At 38.6% G+C, this 6,000-nt stretch overlaps 1 pseudogene; it reads left to right on the top strand.

Annotated features, from left to right (window-relative positions):
* Positions 1–511: 511 nt before the first annotated feature.
* On the top strand, positions 512–5,996 carry LOC121227740 (protein SPIRRIG-like; annotated as a pseudogene).
* The last annotated feature ends 4 nt before the right edge of the window (positions 5,997–6,000 follow it).

Genomic DNA, 6,000 nt, shown 5'->3' with positions numbered 1-6,000 from the left:
ATTGTTACATGTTTGTTTATATGATATGATTATATAAAAACATAACAATAATACATAATTGAAAAACAAGTCGGTCTAGGTTTGAGCCTTGGATGTTGGAACCAAGGCCCTGACTGTTTTTATAGTCCAAACCTGTTTTTCAGTTCTAATATTTTTGTCCAAGTGCTTCCAAATATGAGGTGAGCCTTTGGGTTGGGATGCGTAGCCTAGCTTGTGGGTAGGTCTTGTGCTTGTCTATTGCTTTTTTAAAAATAGACATGCTGTTTGTTTTTAAAAGAAAAGAAAGATAACCTTGTCATTAAATTGTATTTTCCTCAAATTTGAAACATAAACTAAAACAAGGCACTAAAAATAAAAAGCTGTCGCAAAGCAAAGGCGGAAGTCTAAGTATGTTTAAGTTGGAGATTTGTGCATTAATTTAGGCCAAATATTGGGGAGTACATTTTAGTGAGGGTAGACTCCTGTTTCAGCTGAGATTGCAGAAGTTATGGTAACTTTTTTGGGAGTTTGATGGATGGTTTGAGTATTAAAATAATGTGGAATTGTGCATATAAAACAATATAATGCTTCCTCAAGTGTTTTCCTCTGGACATCAAACTCGAGTCCTGTAATGATGATAATTCAATCAAGTAGCTACTTCATTGCTTTAGAGTTTAAGCTTCCTTGTTAGTTGGCTTCTTTTCAGTTTAATGGTGCAGACATTGACTCATTGGAGAGATACCTTCTGGGCAAAATAATAATACTGGATCAACTGCCATTGTTGTTGTGGCCTATTTAATCACAGGACTTTATAGAACTTAAGGAGTTAAACCTTCATTAACTATTTGAAAATGTCCTTCTCTCTTGAGAAGATCTTACAGTTGGAGGGCCTATCTCTTTCTCTTTGGCTACTTCCTTTCTGAACCTTATGTGCATGGTTTCAGACTTTCAGTAGTATAGTGCTTAAATGTCATTCTCTTATTGCATGCTTACTGTTTTATAGCTGCACCTTATTGCATAAATTTTATGAAATGATATGGAGAATTTCTTGATCGTGATATCTTAGATGATGGCTTTGGTTCATTTGTTACTCTGTTCTGCACTTGAACGGAGTTTTTGATAAGATGGCGTGAGTGAACTATGTGAGAGAGAGAGAGATTTACTTTGAGGAGCCTTTGCACCGAGTGTGAAGTTTCTTTTCTATTTTTGCTTTATGTGGATTCTTTTATATGATCTATAGATGGAAACAGTCCAAATTCATCTCACCTGGGGCCTGGTGTATATCATCTGCCTTTCTGCATTTAAGACACTAGTTAAGGCATGTCTTTTGAAGCCTAAGTTTACCTTTAGTTCGCAATGTAAATCTCTTATGCTCACCACACAACCATGCTTTGTCATTTTGTGTTTTTTTTCTTTTAGCAATCTAATTTTCCAAGTATCTCTTATCTATTATTTCCTTTTGCCTTGTCATTGCTCAAATATGTCCTACATTTGTTTCACATGCTGTTCATCTGTGCAGATCAAAGTTCTTCTAATGGCTGTGAAAGATTTTAATCCAGATTGTGGGGACCCTGCCTATACTGTTGGGATTGTGGACTTGTTACTTCAATGTGTGGAATTGTCCTATAGACCAGGTTATTGTTCTTAAATTCCCCTTGTTGAATTATAAAATTTTTAAGAAGACAATGATTAGTGAACGGATTTTGTTAATGTATCATAAGTTCTGTGGTCTTGACTTTTGAGTCAGTTATTGTTTTAGCTGTTTTTCTATTTGATGATTCTTTATTTTCCTTGTCTTGTGTTATTGCTGATATCTTGCAACTTTGACTTGTAGAGGCTGGTGGTATCAGGCTTAGGGAAGATATACATAATGCCCATGGTTATCACTTTTTGTTCAATTTGCTCTAGTTCTGTCCTCAATGCCACAAAATCAAGGCATTGAATCTATTCATTTGGAGCATCAGGATGACGAAGATAGTAGTCCAAATAGTGCTCAAGCTTTTGATGTTGTACAAGAAACGATTTCAGGGGAAAAGAGAACCCATCTTCTGAACATCTCTCTCCCACTTTGAGTAGGCTACTTGACGTTCTTGTTAGCCTAGCTCAAACAGGTCCGCTGAAGACAAAGATTTTAAATATTCTCACACCAAGGCCAGTGGCCATAGCAGAAGCCGAACATCATCTATTGACAGGCTTGGTGATGAAATTTGGGAACTGGGAAATAATAAAGTTAAAGACCTTGAAGCTATTCAGATGTTGCAGGACCTTTTTCTCAAAGCAGACGCAGGGATCTGCAGGCAGAAGTGCTAAACAGAATGTTTAAAATATTTTCAAGTCATCTTGAAAACTATATGTTGTGCCAGCAACTGAGGACTGTTCCTCTCTTTATCTTAAATATGGCTGGATTTCCTTATTCTTTGCAAGAGATAATTTTGAAAATTCTTGAATATGCTGTGACTGTGGTAATTGTATTCCTGAGCAAGAACTGCTGTCCTATGTTGCTTATTACAGCAACCAATCACATCAGAATTAAAGCTCACGATCCTTTCTTTTTTTGTAAAGCTCCTGTCCTTTGATCAACAATACAAGAGAGTCCTACGAGAAGTAGGTGTCTTGGAGGTGCTGTTAGATGACTTGGGGCACCATAAGTTTCTTTTGGGTCCAGACCAACATGGAGGTCATGATGGCCGTTGGAGAGGAAATCTCTCAAGAAAAACTTGGACAATAAGGATGTATTATTGCTTCACCAAGCTTATGGAATCTAATTCAGAGAAATTTCTATTTTTGAAGTTGACAGTACAGTTACTGTTGCCTGGGATTGCATGGTTTCATTACTAAAGAAAGCTGAAGCCAACCAAGCTTCATTCCGATCTTCAAATGGTGTGACCATTATTCTTCCCTTCCTGGTCTCCAATATTCATCGTCCTGGGGTCCTCCGGACATTGTCATGTTTGATCACTGAAGATACCATGCAGGTATATTAAGATGTGTCTTCTTCAGTTTGATCAGTTTAATCTTGGATATATCTTATATCCAATAATACTTTTCTTCTCTCCTTTTTACATTTTACTTAGTGAACTGCATATGTGGAGCTGTTATTTTGCTTTTTTCATCAAAGTTGGATGCTTGTTTCTATCCAGGAACATCCCGAAGAATTAGGAGTACTTGTTGAAGTTTTGAAGAGTGGAATGTTACAAGTGTTTCAGGATACCGTACAAGCTTCTAAGTGATGCAAAATGTGATGTGATGGGAGCCTTGTGGCGCATTTTGGGAGTAAATAATGCAGCTCAGAGAGTCTTTGGTGATGCCACTGCATTTTCTCTTCTCTGACCACCCTTCATAGTTTTCAGGGTGATGAAAGCTCTCAGAAGAATCTTCTTTGTTAGTTTACATAAACTGTTCACGTATTTATTGCGCCTTATGACAGCTGGGGTGTGTGGTAATGCCATTAATAGGACAAAATTGCATGCTATTATATCATCACATACATTTTATTATCTTCTCTCTGAATCTGGCTTGCTGTGTGTGGATCATGAGAAGCAAGTGATACATTTATTGTTGGAACTTGCTCTTGAAATTGTTCTTCCACCTTTCATGACATCAGAGGGTGTCATGTCAGCAGATGTGGCTGGGAATGAGTCTACTGGTTTTCTTTTTACCACTCCATCTGGCTTGGTTAATCTTGATAAGGGAAGAGTATATAATGCTGGTGCTGTTAAAGTTCTGATTCGTTCACTGTTGCTTTTTACTTCTAAGGTGCAGTTAGAAGTGCTGGACCTCATAGGGAAGCTTGCTCATTCTGGTCCCTTCAATCAGAGAATCTCACTTCGCTGGTGAGATAGAATATACTATATCCTTTTGCCCTTTCCATGTTAGACATTGATTTTACTAATTGCTTTTCCAATGCAATTAGGTTGTGTTGAGCTTCTACTGGAGATGATTCACTCCTTCCTTTCAAGTTCATCACCGCTACTCTCTTGTGCTTTGAAGATTGTAGAGGTTTTGGGGGCATATAGGTAGGCCTCTGGTCACCTCTAGGAATAACTTTACTTCCTCATTGATGTGAGTTTGATCATTTAATATTATTTCTGAAATGAAATTTGTGTTTCTGGTGTCAGATTGTCCACATCTGAACTCCGAGCACTTATGAGATGTATTCTGCAAATGAGGCGGATGAAATGTGGTCTTGCAATTATTGATATGATGGAGAGTTTAATTCTCATGGAAGATATGGCCTTGGAAAATGTTTCTTTGGCTCCATTTGTTGAGATGGACATGAGCAAGGTAGGGCATGCTTCTGTTCAGGTGTCTCTGGGAGAAAGATCTTGGCCTCCCGCTGCTGGTTATTCATTTGTTTGTTGGTTTCAGTTTCAAAACTTTTTGAGAAAACAAGCAAAAGAAACTGATCCTGCCAAAGTTGGTTCTTCAAAGAGGAAAAGTGGCTCAAATGGGCAGCATCATAACCAACATAATCTCCAGATATTTTCTGTTAGTGCATTAAATGATGAGAATACTTCTTTGCGGAGCTTTATCTCCAAGAGGATGGTGTTCTTACCCTCTCTACCAGCAATTCTTGCTCTTTGTCATTTCCTGGATTAGAACTGGAAGAAGGTCGGTGGCATCACCTTGCTGTTGTTCATAGCAAACCAAATGCTCTTGCTGGACTATTCCAAGCTAGTATTGCTTATGTTTATCTTGATGGGAAACTCAGGCACACGGGAAAATTAGGATATTCACCCTCTCCCATCGGAAAACCTTTGCTGGCAACTATTGGAACACTAGTTACTTGTGCAAGGGATAGTGACTTGACATGGAGACTCCGCTCTTGCTATCTTTTTGATGAAGTGCTCATGCCAGGTGCTATTTGTTTCATGTACATCCTTGGTAGAGCATATAGAGGGCTTTTCCATGATGCAGATATTCTTCGTTTTGTCCCCAACCAGGCCTGTGGTGGTGGTAGCATGGCTATTTTAGATTCATTAGATACCGACTTGTCTTTACCTCTTGGCACACAGAAGATTGACAGTACAAGTAAGCAGGGCGACTCTAAGGCTGATGGAAGTGGGATTGTTTGGAATTTGGACAGAATACGAAACCTTTCATTTCAGCTGTATGGTAAAAAACTCATATTTGCATTTGATGGAACATATACTGAGGCTGTTCAATCATCTGGGACATCTTTCATGATCAATCTGGTTGATCCCCAGTCAACTGCTGCTTCTCCCATTGGAGGTGAATATTATTTTCTCTTTTATTTCCAATTGTCATGAAAATTTCATCTTAGCTGAATTGCTCGTCCTTTTGTTATCTATCCAGGTATACCACGTTTTGGGCATCTTCACGGGGATATTTATATATGTAGGCAATGTGTGATTGGTGATACAATCCGCCCTATTGGTGGGATGGCTGTCATTTTGGCCCTAGTTCAGGCTGCTGATACCAGGGATATGCTCCATATGGCCCTTTCATTGCTTGCCTGTGCACTTCATCACAATCCTCAAAATGTAAGAGACATGCAAACACACAGGGGATACCATTTACTAGCTCTATTCCTGCACCGAAGGATGTCATTATTTGATATGCAGTGTCTTGAGATATTTTTCCAGATTGCTGCTTGTGAAGCTTCATTTTCTGAACCAAAAAAATTGGAACGTACTCAAACTTTTACATCACCTACTGCAACTATCCATGAACCTAGCTTTGAGGATCTTAATTTCTCAAAGTTCCAGGATGAAACATCTTCAGTTGGATCTCATGCTGAGATGGATTATTTCACTGCCCCAAAAGATTCATTCAGTCATATTTCAGAGCTGGAAAATCCAGATATCCCAGAGGAAACTTCAAACTGCATTGTCTTGTCAAATGCAGATATGGTAGAACATATTTTGTTGGACTGGACACTGTGGGTAACTGCCCAGGTTTCCATTCAAATTGCACTGTTAAATTTTCTAGAGCATCTTGTGTCTATGCATTGGTACAGGAATCACAACCTTACTGTTCTTCGCCGAATCAACCTTGTTC

This window comes from Gossypium hirsutum, unplaced genomic scaffold (genome assembly GCF_007990345.1).
Source record: "Gossypium hirsutum isolate 1008001.06 unplaced genomic scaffold, Gossypium_hirsutum_v2.1 scaffold_1676, whole genome shotgun sequence".
NCBI classification, from domain to species: domain Eukaryota; kingdom Viridiplantae; phylum Streptophyta; class Magnoliopsida; order Malvales; family Malvaceae; genus Gossypium; species Gossypium hirsutum.
This window is presented reverse-complemented; position numbering and strand designations above follow the sequence as displayed.